The sequence below is a fragment of the Echeneis naucrates genome, chromosome 19 (assembly GCF_900963305.1).
Source record: "Echeneis naucrates chromosome 19, fEcheNa1.1, whole genome shotgun sequence".
In the NCBI taxonomy this organism is placed as follows: Eukaryota; Metazoa; Chordata; class Actinopteri; order Carangiformes; family Echeneidae; genus Echeneis; species Echeneis naucrates.
In genome coordinates, this window is record NC_042529.1 from 12,688,337 (window position 1) to 12,706,757 (window position 18,421).

Sequence of the window (18,421 nt, forward strand, 5' to 3'; positions counted from 1 at the left end):
TGTTATCAGTATGAGGCCAGTTGCGACAGTGCAAACGAAAACAGTCGAGCGGTGACGCACGCGAAGCGACTGTTAATGCGCACATTTCCACAAAACGCAGCCCGGTCAGCTTGATTCCTCCTCACCATCCACGCGCGCGCGTACACACACCCACCCACATAATGTTTGGAGAGTGACTCAGAGTTAACACCGAAATCAGCGTTGTGTTTATTCCTATAAGGATGAATCCGGGATGATCTCCAATCACCATCACAAAGGGGATCAAATTCCCAAGACCATCAAGCTGATCAATGGCCCAGTCTCTCCCCAATTGTTAATCAAATTCATGGCGATTCCACGGGAATGATGATCCCCTCATTTAGGGGCCATTACTCACGTTTAAGGCCCCACAGTGAATGCCCCCCCCCCCCCATTTTCTTCTGATCTCCTGTATCACTAAGAAGCCACACTGTCAGATAAGCCACAGGATGGATTATAGTAATAAACACTGTCAACAACAGGAAAGCAGGGGATCAAGTGATGATTAGATTTAACCAAACAGAAGGTGAATTATTTCAAGTTCAAAAGCCGAGGAGCTTCAGTTTCCCTTTGCTCTGTGCACAATGCTGTTTTGGACGGTAAACTCAAAGGAGCCACAAACCCAGCGGTCCAGGACAACCACCACCCTCCCTCCATGCGATTGTGTTTGAGCTCCTCCACCCATGCATGGCCTGCTATTTGTGAGACATCTTGGCACGTGAAGTGGTACGCCACAGCTGGATGGTCGTGGGGTGTCCTCAAATGTTTACCCGGACCATGTGCTGATGGCAGATAGACTTACAGGGAAGCCCTCTGACGCAGATGTGTGACGAGCTTCTACGCAGAGCAGAGCAGTGAGCCACATCCAGTCACCTCTGCAACAGCTCTGCGACTCAAACGGTGGAGCGTTCACTGTGGAAAAAAGGGAAGAGATGAAGAGCAGCAAACAAACCAGACCGATAGTCCGCAGCTTTAATATAACTGGTATGTTTGGCATCATTTTGCAGATATTTCCCCATAAACCACAGTAGTTGACCTTCTGATCTGTGCTATCGTCCAAAAGCATTCTGGGAAATGTAAGCAGATGATATACATCTCATGGCGGCGTATTCAGTTCTCACAGAAAGTTGTGCGTCAATTTTACACAGACCAGTAATATCTGAAAACAAAGCAGAAATAATGTCTGACCGCAGTGTGAATGGTTTGATCACATTTTCAATCACGCTCTCCAACAGCAGGGTTTTGATTTCTAGTTCTTTTATGGGAGCGAATGAGTTGTCAGCTTGCTTATATTGTCCAACGGGGGACGATGAAGTATTTTTTTCTTTCCTGGTATGTCACCCAGTTATCTAACTTGACACATCATAAAATTCCTCCAACTAACTCTCAAGCAGGGCCACGTTTTTTTCCACTCAGAGGCAACATCATTAAACTACATGTTAGTACTCGTAAATTTATGACAAGTGGTGAAGCCTGGATCAGGAGTGTGGGCGGTTAAACGCTTACTCCATTTATCCAGATGCGACATAATGAGAAGAGGAGGCTCACGGCAGATGTAATTTCAGCATCTTTCTCTACTGCCGTGTTAAAATGTTTTGTGGTTTCGTTTGAGAAAGGCCAATTCCAGTAATTTGAAGTTCATCACTCACCGTTTTCCCCAGCGTCGGAATGGATGCAGCGCTCTCTGCTGAACAGCAGATAGAGCTGTTGGCTTGGGAATGAATCGCCACTTTTATTGCTAAAAAAAAAAAATATATGACATTTCATACACTACCCCATCTTTCATGCTGATGGTTTCAAAATAACCCCTCATTCGTTTTTCTTGAGACCCTCGTGACTGCAGTTTCCATGGCTGCTATTTGTCATCTAGCTGAAGGATTGGGTTTTCTTAGACCTCATGAAGTTTTCAGTAAAGTTGTATTGGATAAACGTATAAATATACATGGAATTCAACCGAGGACCTAAGCATCTTCGTACATTACGTCTGAAGTAACGTAATAAAAAAGTAATACAGAATCCCCGATGCCATGTCAGTTCAGTCATATTTCTTGTGTAGTGGAATATTCACTGCCTCTGGACTTCTCTGTATTTTCTTCGTCACACTTTGGTGGACGCACTCTGATAAACTTCAGGCATTTGGACGCTTGATTTGAAGCATGTTGGCGAGGAGCTTCGGATTTCTTCTTCTTCTTCTGCTGCTGCTGCTGGAGCTTCAGCTCGCCGGTGTCTGCTCTTTCGCCCACGGCCGCCTGGCTCCACATCTGACAAGTGTGTCCGCGTGCTAATGACTTCACCTTGTGTTAAATACTTCTACTGAGGCAATTAGACACACATGGAAGTTATTTGCTACAAGTGCTGCCCACTGCTGCACCTCTGTTTGAATGAATAATGAAGAGGAATAAAATCACAGCGAAAGTGGAAACATATGACAAGGGTGTCGAGTGAACTCGGCCACAATGTACTGTGGTTTTCCAAAAAAAAAAAAAAAAGTAAATCTATTGCTGTTCTCTTTGACCACAAACAAGCAGGGTCAGCGTGCGAAACGTCCATTTTAGTGGGTCTGCCTTCTGTGTGTGTGTGTGTTGTTACAGCGGCAGCGCACAACAACTGATATTTTCATTTACTGATGATTTGTAATGAGTCAGAACACAAATAACAAACGGTTATCTGCCATATTACAAACTTTATGCTCGAATGAATAACATTTATATGTCGCTCTGGACAAGTCAAAGGTAAATATCACGTGATGTCTGTGTGCTAATTATCCAGCTACAGCTAGCAGGCGGGTAGCTTAGCTGAAATGGACATGGGAATGGCTAAACCGTGTTCGAAAGATTGAAAAACGCAGAGGCTCGCTAATGAACAGCAAGCAACTGCTCCCAGGCAAGAAACAGTTTCAGGTTAAACTTTCAAAAAATGAGCTAAAATGTTAAATCACAACCAGGTTACTGGGGGGCAGAATTGGCTTATTATGGCCGGGGTAATAGCGCAAAGGTAACACTTTCACTGAACCCTGTCGGGAAAAAGGCTAGCAGCAGCTGTTTACGGTGACATATTTATATTTACATTTATTCATTTGACTTCTGTCCAAAGTGATTTTGAGACCGAGCGCCGATACAGGCAAAAGTAGTTTGAGGCGGAAAAAGGCCTCAGGTTTCTTTCAAATCTCATCCACTGACGGATGAAGTAGATCAATATAGAAGTGCCTATAGAAAGATTTATTTATTTTATTTTATTTTATTTTTTTTTAAGAGAGAGCCAGGCCAGTTTTCAGAGCTGATACAGAGAAAGAGCATATCTGATGACAAAGTGCTCTGGAGGAGTTAAACCCTCCGAGGACAGAAGGAGATCCTGCTGAACGAACAGAGATAACTGATGAAGACTTTGGATGGAGACCTCCTGTCTGGCAGCGATGGTAGGGAGAGTGAGAAATAATAATAACTCATTCATCTTCAGATCACGGGGAACAAGAAGGGATTTCAGGCCCCTGGGTGCTGAGCTAGTGGCCACTCTGTAGGAGAGATTTGGAGAATTTGTGTGAGCGTAAGCAGCAGCAGGAGGTCTGTGGGAAGTATCTCAATATGAATGGAGTGACATGAGATCCTGTTCTTTTTGGAAAATCCATCATAAAATTCCTTTACAATTCAGCATTTAACGTCGCCATAATGTGCAGAATTTAAGATTAGAAACTAAAAGTACACATTTTTTTCCACTGTGGGCTTTTCATGAACCTTCACCGACATCTGTCATTTCTTTGCCGCTTCTTTTATCCTACACATATTTCTCTTCCTCCTTCGTCGTCTTTCCTCCCTCTTAGCTCGTTCTAGACATAATACTTTCTCCTAAATCTCTGTTTCATTAAACTATCAAAATCTACATTTGCAAGTAAGGTGAGCCGAAAATGAGAAGGTCAAACGATAGACAAGCTAAATGGAAGAGATGACAAGAGACAAGAGACGACAAAAAAAAAAAAACAAGCGAGACAGAAAACTGAAGATCTGGCTGGAGCAGTCAGGTTTCTGTAAGCCTCCATCTCTGTACTTAAGATTAATACTCACCAGAGAAATTTATGATGACTACAGGATATCCTCCTCAGCTCCAAATGAGCTGATCAGACTGGGTTAATGTGCTGGTCAGGTTGGAAACACAAGATGACTTCCTGCTTCATTTCATTATGTATGATGAAAAAAAAATAATGACGAAAAACTGCATTGATGAAGAAATGACATGCAGTTCAGTGTTGTAAGTGAGAAAACTCACTGCTGCTATGTTAAGTCATTCATATTTTTTGTGATTTGAGTGAACAGACCCTTAAAGACAAAAGTCTTCAACTGATCTTATTCACTTTCTGTCTTGGAAGGGCAGAGGTGGAGTGATGCAGTGAACAGGAAACAAGACAGAAAGTCCCTCACTGCGCATGGATGAGGAATAAACTCAGTAGTCAAATCTCTTCGGTGATGGAACTTCTCAAAGTATATTTTTGAAAAAGGTGTGCAGACAATATGATTGCTGTTGTTGCACAAGAAATAACGAGGAAGAGGAGATTAAAAAACGACTATAAAATTTCAATTCTCAGTTTCTTCGGTGGTGGTTTTGATTATCCAGTATCTGAATTCAATCTTTCATCTCATTCAAATCACAGCTTTAATTTGACGAAACATAGAGAACATTTAGCGTTGGCTCAAACTCCAGAGGCAGTGATGTTGTGTGTGGCTGTAGACTATTTCTTTTTCAAACTTCTACACTGAATTTTCTTGCTCAGCATGGCGACCTCACCTTTCTGTTATTAAGTCAGCCAGACGCTACTTCATCTGGCAAATTATTGTGGTTTAGATGATATTCCTGATCGCTGGACCCTCCAAGCTCTGAGTTCATGAGTCTGATATGTGAAACAGACAAGTACCTGTTCTTGATTATGCTGTTTGTTATCATGGTCAGTCACCTGCGTGTTCTGTCTACGTGTGTGTTCTTTTGTTTCAACATGTTTCTAACTCAATCAACTCAATTTCTTTAAATTACATCTTTTATATATATATATATAAATTGATTCCCTTTAGTCAAATATTCTAGTTTTACCCACATTCGCTATCCAGTGGAAATGCAGTACGTCCCGAGTTTCTGACATTCCCTGTCCTCTAGGGAAAAAACAATATACTGAAGTGTTGACAACAGCAAATGTTTCAGTGCCAATGTGTGCAGGCAACCTAGTCCCAATGTTGAAGGAGCGATGGAGGCCAAGTGTGAGTAAATTGGTGGCAGAAGGATGAAAGCCTTAATAAACTTATTGTGTGTTACCTGCCCAGCCACTGATGTCAGACACACAACGTTCAGGACTGGCTGACAAGCAGAGTTTAACTGAGTTCCTATTGCACTTTTTTTTGTCGGGTGACCATAAACAAAACAGCCGCACGTGTTTGCTGGATGTGTAAACAGGCACCAGTTCACCTTCACCCAGACATCTTAATAATGAGACAGCATGGCAGACTTTAAAAGCGAGGTTGTATTTCCTTCACTGTAAAATGGATGAAGAAGTTTTACAGTAAACTGAGGAATAGAGGAATGGTTTGGGGAGGAGGAAGGAAATTTTTGTACTTCTCTTTCACTGTTTTTCACTGGTCTGCCAGCATCCTGCACATGGAGTGGTTAAAGTGTGTTTGTTAATCCCATTGGGTCTGTACCACTGTGTGTCTGTGCTACATCTCTCTCTCTCCATGTATGTCTGTATGTATGCATATCTGCACATGAAGTCAACATTGATGTTATTTAAACTGGCTCATACATCGCACTACCAGCCCATAATGACTTGCTATCTGAACCACACATCTCGTGCTTTCTTTTTGTCTTCTTTATTTGCATAAACTGGTCACCGGTTCGGGAACAGTTGATCACAAATGGTGCGAGGAAACGCTGGAGCTTTGCCTATCTGCTCCAAATTGTTCTTTCCGTTTTCTTTACTGCACTGCTGCAGTAACTGAGACTTAGAGGTGGGGGAAAAAAACGCAGGAAAAATAAGTCAGCGGCAGTCTTACTGCTACAGTCCAAAACTTGACCAAACTCACATTAAGTAAAACATTCGAGCTGCATAAACTGAATTTTACTAATCCAGCAGAGTAGATATCTGAGCCACAACACACATGGTCTTCAGTCCTATTGGAAAGCTAGAGACAACATTAAAGTAGAATGCCTATCACCATGGCTTGAAAAAAAAAAAAAAAAAAAGACAGTTACTGCAGATTTAAAGTACAGGTGATACAATAAAACTTTATATCGAAAGTTCACTTGGAGTAGAAAACACTGCACTATTTGTAATACTGCCAGGAGAAAAGCCACACCGGATGATGTCCTGTTGCGTTTTAGGAAAAACTGAGGCCGGCTGATGATGTCTGGCTGCATTGAAATGAACGACGGGCCTGCAACTTTAATGCATCTATCGGTCTGTGTGCTGCTTCAGGGAGAGTTATAACCTGTGATGTCAGTCCTGTCATACAGTAAAAGGTAATGTCTTTACATATTTGTCCTCTGCTCCGCTTGCCTCTCAGCATCCACTTTTGTTTTTATGATCTTGCAACTTCATATTAGGGGGGTTGGGGGTGAATATCAATAATTGTATTTTCTGTTATCATTTACACAGGTATGTCATCTCCACTTCACCGCATATGCCTTTTCTACCACAATTAACAGGAGCAAGCAAACTCTTTACCCAATACCACTAAACACCAATGGACTCCTTTACCATCCAACTGCAACACTGTTGGATGGATGACAGGAGAGTGTCTGAGAGATGTTATAGAAGGACAAGAGGCCAAAAAGGGTGCGTTTGCCACGGTGTTGTGTCTTCATCACTGTCAACTGGACCTGGAACTGGTAAATACAAATTATAGACTTTTTCCACTGCAAGCAAAAAGCCAAATGTTAATCTTGACCAGGAAAAGGAGCTTAAGAAACATTGTTTGCAATATGATTACTTCTTTTACATTAGTCTGCTTTAGCAGAATAACTTTGCTCAGGATCCTCACCTGACCAACGGATAAACCATAAACACCATCAGCAGTCACAGTCCGTTACTGTTCTAATATTACGCTCAGCAGCTGACACCTCTGCCTCTCTGAAAGCTTGACATTTGAGCAGTCAGGTGGCACCAGAGACTGATAAGTAGTGCCTAATCTAAATAAGGATCATGATAATTAGCATTAGCACGAACAGCGTATCACCGAGCACCTCTAAAGAGGAACAGATTCAACAAAAGTAAATCCTGAATAGAGTGCAACGACACAGTAGAAGTCATGGGCTACACTATTGTATTTAGTATTGTGCTTTTCTGTATTTGAAACGGGATAAGGTTATGTAACTATATGCTCAGATAATTGCACATAAGTGAATTGATCATATCTTGGGATATGCTGCTGATGCCCCCGTGGTGTCAGAACCACTTACTTGACAGTGCCAAATTTTCCTGAATGTAGGCTACCATTTTTCTTGCATGTCATCATGAATAAAACTTCAAAGACGATGCAAAAATGTAATAAAAAAAGGTCTGATGACAGAGGATAAAGAAACCCAAGACGCTAATTTGTGGTCAGCTTTTCCGCCTTTTCACTGATGGTTTAGGATTGGGATTTGGGATGGGGAACCTGATCCAGGTCCGCTGCTCCCGTCTGCATTTGGAATTCATCCACCACATACATCCATTTTTCATCATCACCCTCCTCTCCTTTCTCCATTGTTGTGCTGAGTTTCTAACGGGACTTTTCTTGACCAGCGGGACCTTTAAATGCCAAATGCTCTGCACTCTTTCATCCTCTTCATTCCCTCCTATCTACGAGGTCTGGGAATGGCTCCTATCTGTTAAAGTGACTTCAAACGAAGAGGAAAATCCCTCTCTTTAAAGTTGGGCTGCGTTGTCTCATTTGTCATCATATTTCTGTCCTACAATTCACAAGAATAGATGCGACGACTTACAGCAGTTCGCTTTGCTCTTGTAAAGCGTGCTGTTATATGTGTGTGGGTCCAAGTTGACTGCTATGTTGCCACCTTTGTTACAAAATCATTTCAACTTTTCATTCTTTTTTTTTTTTTGTATTTATGTAAGTTTCTTTTCTTCAGACAAAGGCTTAAAAAAAAAAAAAAAGAAAAAGAAAAAGAAAAATTGTGGCCAAGGCTCTTTACCTCTCTGGCTTTTCGCTTTGGGCAGATTGTGGTTTTGTTGCTCAGCCTCTATGAATAATCTGAGACAGGCCTCATTTATAAATAAGTGCCTCAATAGCTTGGAGCTTGACGATACCGTACGTGTGTGTGTGTGTGTAGACACTCACTGTTGGATGGATTTATAAAGTGTTTATATAAAGTGCGAGTAGGGCAGATGATGCCAAATGTAGAAAAGGATCTTGAGTTTCAACCAAAATGCTTGTTTGAATAGAAGCTGATAACAGTTCATTTTGACTGCAATTACATTTAATTAATGACCAAAAAAATCTGCTGCCGCTGCCAACCCCCAATTTGCAATAGTAACACACTCACATGCACATGCAGAGACATACATGAGTTGAGCTGAGGTGTGAGGCCTGGCTTTGAAACAAATACTGCTATTTGACTTCTTCATTAATGGGTAATTACAATGTAAGAATGTTTATCAGCGCTCCGTTTGCCAAACACGGTCCCCTTCTGTCAAAACTCCAATGACTGTCCATCACCAAAGTCATTTAAACATTTAGAAAGTGTTCAAACTCACAGTAAGGTCTACACGACGGCTTCAACGGCTGAACGAATGAACTCAGATTTATGTTTTCAGACTTTTTCTCCAAGTTACACCACTGTCAGGTATGAACTGAGGCACGAGGAAGAAACTGTGGCAACCTGAGAATGATTTTTCAACGCAACAAGCTACTATCTCAATATCCTCATTAAATTCACACTCTTGCTGTATGTCATGTTGTGCTACTTATTCGAGGCTTAAACTAAGCTTCCGTCTCTGGCTCATACAAAAATGTGACACTGAGCAAACAGTTGCTGATGTCAACCAACTGGTAACTCTTCAGATAGCATTTTGTATTCGGGTCTATGCCAAATCCTCTATCATTTCTCCTGTACTTTTCTTTGCCAGGAGGTTATAGGATTAAAGATTTTAGACATTTTGGCCACTCGGGGGATAAATGACAAAGCCAATACCTTTTAATCACACCTTCAATGACATGTCAAACACATTTAGCAGCTGTACAACAAGATTATCATTCATTTGTGGTCATGTTTTTGTCCCCTTGTTGAATACAAGTTCAGCATTTATTCTCTTTTGGCTCAGTTTCTGGCCTCCAGTGGCTAGTTTCTGTGGAAAGTTTCTGGCTTTTTTTTTTTTTTTTCTCATTCCAAATGCGCCACTACATGCCTCAGCATGCTGCTCTCTTTTGTGTGCTTCTTGTTTGGTGCTGATATTATATACAATATTTACCACAATCCGCTACTCGACCCCGGATAAGCAAATGAAGGCAGATGGATGGATTCACCACAAAACAAAATGGGCAGTTCATCACTACTATAGATGCCTTCACATTAAAATATTTTTTTCTCCACATTGTAGTCATGATTTTGTTATGAAAATATACACATTTTCTGATGAATTATAGCCAGTTGAAGCTGTAGAAGGGCCAAAAATAACTGCATCATGTGATATGAATTGGCAAAAGGTGCCTACCAGCTGCCACCAGATGCACAACGACGCGCATTGCTGTTGCACTCACTGAGCGGAGAGGACCTCCAACAGAGAAGCACCAGGAAGTGGCTCTTCTCTGATGAAGAAGATATTAATCAGATGTACGTTTGCAAAACCAAACAATTGGTCTTCATCATCTAAGCCTAATTCCATTACAAAACACATTCCCCACTTTTCCAGGCTTGTCTGAAACACGCAGTTAAAAACCAAATGTAAATAATCCAGGCAAAGGTGACTTTTTTTTTTTTTTTTTTTTTTGTACCATGCCCACGAGGATTAAATAGTTACAAGAGCATGATTTCATCACATTGTTGCGAGAATGACGAGAAACCAAACCAGATGAAACTGTCTTTAGTTTGCACTTTGCTCTGTACGGCTGAAACATCTAAATATTTAAAGATTATGTTACGCCTCGCTTGGAAACTTACAGTCAAGTTTTTGAAGTTCAACTTCACGGGCACCGAAAAAATGATGGTGCTTGTTGATGCATTCCTACATCAACGAACTACTTCTAACCTAGAGATGATAGCTGCGACTTGGCAGCATTGCTTGATAATACCTGAGAAAAACTCATTATCCCCTTTATCGACCCCGGCCTCTTTATGTCCAACAGCTGATAACGAGGTACTGATGGATATAAAAAGAGGCTCTGTTGGCCAGCACCCACATCGCATTACTCCTTCCACTTGTGCTGTGGCTTGTTCCAGCTAAATCAGCGGCAGCCGCGGTGTGTAAATCTGGAGCCTGCAGTCAACACCGTCAGCCGGTGTAACACTAAGGTCACTTAATGGCTGGCTGGTCTGCTGCATGCATGAGATGCTTGCTTTAAAAATAAAACAGCACTTTAATCATTTTAATTCTCACAACATGGTGACATTAAAAACCAGCTGTTGATGGGATAAGTCATTTACTGTGTCAAAGTATAACTGTTGAGGGTGGCATGGTGGTCAGCGCTGCTGCCTCACAGCAATGGATAAGACTGTTGGGAAAATAGTTTGGTGGTGTCACATGCTGAACCCCCACTAGCACATGGCAGGCTACTTTTTAATTAAATTAAGGAAATGATCTGCTCAGCAAGGCACAAGGAATCGTTTTCCTTTTCAGAATTTTCTGAGATCCCACAACTTCAGAAAAGGAGGTTAGGAACCCTTTCAGGTTCGTGTTTGTAGTTTGATTCATTCATTAAAAATGTCTCACTGGGTCCTTTCCAGGTGTCACTCTGAAGATGCATTTAATTATTTTTAATTATGAAATCTGAACTTCATGGCAAGATAATCACAAAAGCCTTGTCTGTGCTGACTCTGTATAACTCATGCCAAGAGTGAACACTATACTGAAAATCAGTTGAAGCATGGAAGGACAAGTCTGAGTTACATCATGCTTTTATTGATCTAACAGATCTCATGAATGCTTGACGGCCTGGCACCTGCTGGATTGTTTGGACAGATTTTTTTTTTTTTTTTTGAAAAACCCCCAGATCTGCAAAATGTCAGATCTGTGCTTCGAAACCTCCACAAAATTTCAGATGTGCTCCTGTCTGATGAAGTCACAGTGCAGCGCAGGTCAGATCTAGATGAACATTTTAATGTCTTAATGGGACGTTATTTTACCAAACGCGAATCCAGCAATGTTACATACACCGCGTCTGAGACCGATTTATGGAGGATGATTGTATTTGCTGAAATGAAGCATTCTCATCCAAGTGATGAGATCACTTGGATTTCAGCATAACAAAAAAATGGAACATGATGAGTGTCTGTGTAAAATGTCTTATAAGATGATGATGCAAAAATGAGGGGCAAAAGGCGACAGGGCCAATTGATCATCTGAAGATGAAACCGTCTGTACGGACACTCATAATAACACAGCGTGGCTAAAGAGTGGGATGTGGGCCCATGTGCTGTTGTGGCGGTTTTGCTCTGCTGCTCTGGTTCCCAGGATCAGCAGTAAATCTGACGCAAGCATCTTTCCTCTTTTTGAGATGAATATATTTTGTCCATGATCCTTCATATCGATTAAATGCAGGCTGTGTTTTATATATTGTAATGTCAATGAACTATACTTTATTTATCCACCTTTAAAAGAGTTTAGTGGGGTGACCAGTGTGTTGCTGAAGCTGGTCCAACACAAACAGAGAAGCCAGGGGCCCTAAAGTATGGACGCCACATAGCAGGACAGCGGTCTTGTTATTTTAACATCTACTTCACTTGTGTTTATGACTGTACTTGCGTATTTATGGTATGGAGCTGTGCTTATGTTGGTTCCTCAGAGTGCTGGTCGATCCACTGATACGCCACGGGCGCAGCTTGTGTGATTTGTTCCCAAAAATGCAGCCCGAAGCCAGTTTTCATCACTAGTTCCGTGCGTTTCTTCAAATATCCTGCTCTTTCCAAATCAGTTTTTTTTTTTTTTTTTGCAGGGCCCGGCACACAGATTCACCATTCAGCAAACTATATTCACGTCCTGCCCTAGTTTGAAACATAGGATTGAAGACATATAAACATTTACACAAGACCACAATCTATATGCTGGAGCGAAACCTTAAAGCTGAACTAAAATATATTATTATATCAACATGAGACCAAATGATGAGAATTAATGACTCCACTGACAATCATGATTCCCCCCACGTTCTGCTAAGCTTCTTTGCCCACGTTGGATGGTTATCGTTGTGTATGGCTCAAAAACTCTGCAAAGCTGCTTTCCTGCAGCAGCAGGCAGCAGTTTTTATTGAAGAAGCTCAAACCCTACGTGCACGACCACCTGGTGATCATCCGAAGAGGCAACCGCTTCACTCAGACTGCCAGAAAAATCCGTTTGCTCTCGTGAATTAATGCGATGTGGAAATGTAATTTATTTCTTCATGCCTTTCCATACGTAGAGCATACTACATTTTTGGCAGGGGGTGTTAGTCTGAAACGTTACTTGTGCGTTTTGGTCGAGATGCATGATTGCAGCAAGTTGTCTGAAGTTTAAGGAAGCGGCATCTTCAGAAATAATGACTTTCTGGCAGTCTAAGTGTTGGAATTAAAATGTTATGGAAGATGATGTTTTTGAAGGCACTTTCTGTCATTCCCATTTTTCACCATCTCTATATAATAAATTTAAGGCAGTACTTTACAGTCTTTAAACATCCTTCACAACACATTTTCCACAACCCACTCAGACCTCAAACCGAGATTGTTTGATAAAGTCATAAAAATGAAGAACAAAAAGAAATTCTGTCAAATATAATCAGCTGATTTTATCTCTCTATGTATAATTTGGCAAACAGAGGAACAGCTTGTGTGTGTGTGTGTGAGCCTAGAGCCTGGGTAGGACTGATTCCCCTTAGAATAACCAACATTTGATTTTCCAAAGGTTGAAAATGCCAGGTTTTATCCAAATGATATCCTATTACTCTGTTGGCTTCAACATCCAAGCTTGGCTGGAACTACAGAGCGCCTGCCCACCCCTAATTCCTGGTTTTGCTAAAAGGCAAAAAAGTGCCAAGAACAATATAAACAAACTGCACAAGTTTCTTGAATTCATTTTTACAGTCATGTATCTCAGTGTATGTGTGCGTTTTCCTTTTCTACCAAAACTGTCTTGAACGCCGTTGTGCAAATTCTGAATTCTCATTGTCATATTTATATAACAGCATCACTTTACCCAGCAGTTGATGCAGCATAACGGAATCAATAAATAAGTGCAATTTAATACCAATAACAAGCGCCAGTGTTTAATACGTCAAAATAATAGCGTTCACCAGTAATTCACCGTTTTACTGTTTTTGTTGATGATTCACCGGCACAACACGGGGGTATAATGTCATCTGCTTTACATTTGTGCTGGAGCAGGTGATTTTAGTAGCACTGCAAGCTGCTTTACTACCAGCGCAGGAGAAATGTTGCAGGGTCAACATCAAACAAACACCACGTTAACCTTTGCTTTTATCACATCTTTTCTTCTGCTGAGATTAGCATGCTAACCAACTAGCCATGGCTCATTTAGTCAGTTTCTAGTAGTGAACAAAATCTGCACAGAGGACGTATTATAGAAAAAGAAAAACTTCCAAATAGCCCATTTACAAGCTAATTTAACTGTTGAAATGCTCAATAACCATTAGCATGACCACAACTAGTCCCTATGATATGTGGGGAGACTGAAATTCAGCCACTCCCCCCCTACCCATGGACGACGGGCCGCTATGTGGAGGACTAAACACCAAGCAAGTGTAGTGCATGATGGTATGTATTGCTTGCATAGTCACCATTGTGATTCATTCAGATGATTCCACATAGTATGATAACTCTCACTATACGTTCAGAGAGCACCTCAAACCAGCAGCAGAGCAGCGAGTGATTTCTGTCCATGTAACTTTGGAAGTAACACTTGTTTTATCTTTTGAATAACACGTTGACTCACAGCAAGACGGATTCCAACTCTGGGCTTCCTGTGAGGAATTTGGACATTTACACTGACCTCTTTGTTTTGAAACACTTTATTCTGGCCCAGAAATGTCATTATGTCACATGCGGCGTAGAACTTAACGACTTAACAACCAGTAGCTCTTGACGGCTAATGTTAGATAGTCTCGGTCCACTTCTGGTTGATTTGCTAACTGTATCATTTTGCTCTAGTTTGCTAAATATGCCACTTTCTTGAAGGAGTTAAAAAGTAGTGAACACATTGTACAAGGAGACAGACAGGTTGGGAGTCTTGGTTTAACTGGCAAAGGTTCACCTTCCACATTGGAGAATTGAAAATAAAGTCATTTCCAGCTAAATTTATCTACTGTTAGATGACATCCTTAATATCATTAACTTATCTAGTAGCACCCTGAAGTGTCTCCACACTGGCTGCAGCTGCAAGCCGTGCTGGCTGATAATAGTTCCTCTTTTGAGAGACAGCTCGACGCTCAACGCTCAACTCCACTCTTGTTGGCGGGCTTCTGCTACATCATTTTCTCTCTCAGTCTCACTCTCCATTTCAAAATTTCTGGCATCCTTTGTCGTCTGTCAGTGTGAAATTCCCTGAAGGTTCGGCCGAATTCGTGAAATTTCTCCCATCAGACATCTGCTCCAGGGCTCCTCTACAGTTTTGCCTGGCAGGAGATTTGAGCACTGCTACAGCTTTGTTCCAACTACTGGGAGAGGGAAAAAAAAAAAAAAAAAAAACTCAGGCTGTTCAGTTTTCTGATTGCTCTTATCCACAACGATTTACAATGAGTGTAATGGCACTAAATGCTCCAGTTTATTTTTTTGAACATGGTTCACGGTGAAACTTCAATACAAGCTGAGAGAGCAGCTGTACGTGCTTTCTTTATCCCTTAATATACCAATTACAATTAAATATCATTTCCTTTAGAGAGAACATATGATATATTAAAGTGATGATACATAGAATTAATGATCCAATTACAGTGCCCCATAATATATTTATACAAGAGTGACTCATTGGGAGGACATCATTCAGAGTAAAAGGGTTGAAGAAACTGCAACTCACTTGACATTCTCTCCAACAATGTCAATGTGCAAAAGCCATGAATAGTTAATACATTTGTGGATAAACACTGGTAGTCATGGATCAACACACACACAAATCATCTAATGCTCACTTTCTCCCTGCAGGTGAGGTTGTTGAGCATTAACTATCCTGAGGGCGAATCATCATCATCGAGAGTTTTCCACTAAACTCAAAGTATTGCGCAAGATGTGAGACATGTTTTCAGTTTGTTTGGAATAAACAGAAGTTGAATTCGGCGTGAGCAGTTTCAAGGGAGCAACAGGAGTCCTTTTCCAAATGAAAGGATATTCTGGGTGAGTTAAAAACCAGTCAGCAGGCAGTGAATCACTCCAAAATGAATGGAGTGGATTTTGGGCACCGGATAGCCTACTGACTCAGTGGGCACCGGTGCACTGATGAGTAAGTCACATATTTCCAAAGCGGTAAATGATTCTGATGGGGCCCGGAAAATAGAGCTAATCCAGAGCAGACCATAAAAATTCAGCCAGAGCACTGACGTCCAGTTTGTGTTTGCTAGAGACACGTTTGTCCAACAACATCTCACAATTGTACTCGCAAAGGTAAGCAAATCTGTTTGTATCATTGTTTGCTATTAAAGATTAGTTCCTTTATGTAGCCGTCTCTGAGCGATGAGCTGAAAATGCAAAGGATGCAAAAACAAAGGAGAAAATGTATTATATCCCATCAGTACTCACCTAAAACTCAAGACCATTTTCATAAAAGCTGGCACCTGTAGCACTCATTCCACATAGGGAGACATTTAGCCTACAAATAAAATATAAATAATTCCAGTGTGCAGCAAAAGTGCACCACATTGCAAATTTTTTTAGAATGTAGGCATAAACAAACAAAAAAAAAAAAAAAACAAAACAAGAAAAAAAAAAGACTTGTGGTTTACTTTGCATTTTCCGGCCTGCAGAAAGTGCTCTGTCTGTTCTGGGCCGGACCTCGATCACTGTCCCTCTCATCACCCTCAGCAGTGTGCGACCATCGGTGCTACGGGTGCTGAAGCAAGTCGTGCAGGAAAGACATCAGTAAGTTTTGCTCGTCTGGCAACATCTGCCTGCAGGGCTTGTTTGTTTTAGGTCTGCAATTTCTCCACACTCTCCTCGCGTTCTGTCTCATCCAATTTGGCTCTTTGTTAGTTTTATGAGCAGGTCAGACAAAAGAAAAAAAAAAGGGGGTGGGTGGGTGGGTGGGGGGGTCTGCCAGATGTCCAGTCCAGCTCTGCATTGTGTTGAGTTGTGACTGTTGTGTACATCTGCAGGCTGTATGGTCTCTGCTGTCATCGCCATGTGGCCTCAGGGAGTTTAGATTTTAGCTTTGCTTCTATCTTTGTTGTATCACATCTTGAATCACTGCTGCGAATGTGGCAAATGTTACATAATCGCATAGCCTCTTGGCGTCATAGGACTGTTAAGGTATGCACTGATTTAAAAAAAAAAAAAAAAAAAAAAAAAAAAGACCACAGCCAAGCAATGTGCGGGACAGTGGTAATGAGAAATACTGACAACCCAGTCATGTTGGCTCTCAAGCAGCTTTCTGTTATTCAAGAAAGGCTTTTTTTTTTCTCCTGAGGTTTTGCTATATTCTGCTCAGGTAGAAACGACAATTAATACATAAGCAAAAATCACGAGACCCAAAATGCAGTTGAATGACTGTACAGTTGGTATTTTTGCGGGTATGTTGGCACTGGTGCATGAAATGCAGGACAACACCCAGATTCCTGCACACTTAATGCTGGCTACTGATGTGTGCTAGAGAAAAACCAGCAACCCAAAAGCAGTACACAGAGTCGAGAGTCGGTGAAAAGGGGATTTATTTCAGGGAACAGAGAAATAGGGTTGGAGGAGAACAAGCTGAGCTGAGCCAGGTAGGGCGAGGGGGGGCGTAGGGAGGGGGATTCAAGTGAAGCGAAGGAGACGGGCAGAGCAGGTGGACTGCATTCAAGGACAGGAGTCAGGCAATGGTCTCAAATAGCGCAGGCCGGACCGTGACTAACTGGTATAACAGAGTCTCAGATCTGGCAATGTGGCGGAGTCTGGACCGGGTCTATCTACTGAGGCTGAGCAGGATATGAGTGGCCGCTGCATCCTGGCTCCTGCACACTGGGCTCCAATCCTGCAATTTCACACATAAGGGAAGCGCGAGAGGCTGTCCAAGGACGAAGAGGCTGCCGAACTGGAGGACATGACGATGTGAATTAGACTGCCGAAAACACCACAGGGAGCTATTTGTTGAGAAAGAAATGGTCTTTGATAAATTTAGACGTATTCATTTTCATGTTACGTTGACATTTGGGAGTTTCAAAAATCTGAAAATTATACCTCAGCACATAATGATTTTATTTGGATATAAATTACATCTACAATAAACTGATATCAGGTAAAATATCAGCCCAGCCAATTTACTGGCCGAGATCAAAATCAAGACCAAACAGAAAGACACTAAATGGACAATAATCTGCTGTAGATTTCCTGAAGATACTGATTACTGATTTCTCAGAGCCATGTGCAATTCTACTTCCCTTCAGTCGATTAAAACTCCAAAAAGCTTCCACTCCTAAAGCACGGAAACCTGAATGTCCTGTGAGGCGAAGCTATGGCCAAAAAACAAAACAAAACAAAAAAAAAAAACAAAACAAAAACAACGCACTGTGAATTAAAAATTTTAAAAATAAAGAGGGACCTATTTCTGTTCCCACATTTGGTTATACTTGAGCTGTTGATGTAAGATCTCCAAACTGAATTATTTCACTCTTTGTTTTTCCTTTTTGCTTTGTCTCCCTGTTTACTTTGAGTTTCCATCTGCTCCCTATCATCATGATTTCTTTTTGTCAGTATTTCTATTGTGCACGAAAATGATTATGAATGTTTTTTCCTATTCTTTCCCCTCCATAATCAAAATGGGCCAAAGCTGTGTCAGGTTATTCAGCTTCCATGGGCTTTATAGGATATAGATTTTACATGATTCAGGTTTATATTGCATTAAAATGATTGATAGGTGATTCTTCCTTTAAATTGCAAAAATTGCAAAGATTACTTATGTACTACACTAAAAATACAAATAGATACAGCAGCTTTCGAGGGGAACCAGTGTCTTCATGCTGTTTGAACTTTACTAAAGGACTCCAGAGACATCGACGCCGTGGAGTGATAACAGACTGTACTTTATAAGTTTTATAAATGTCAC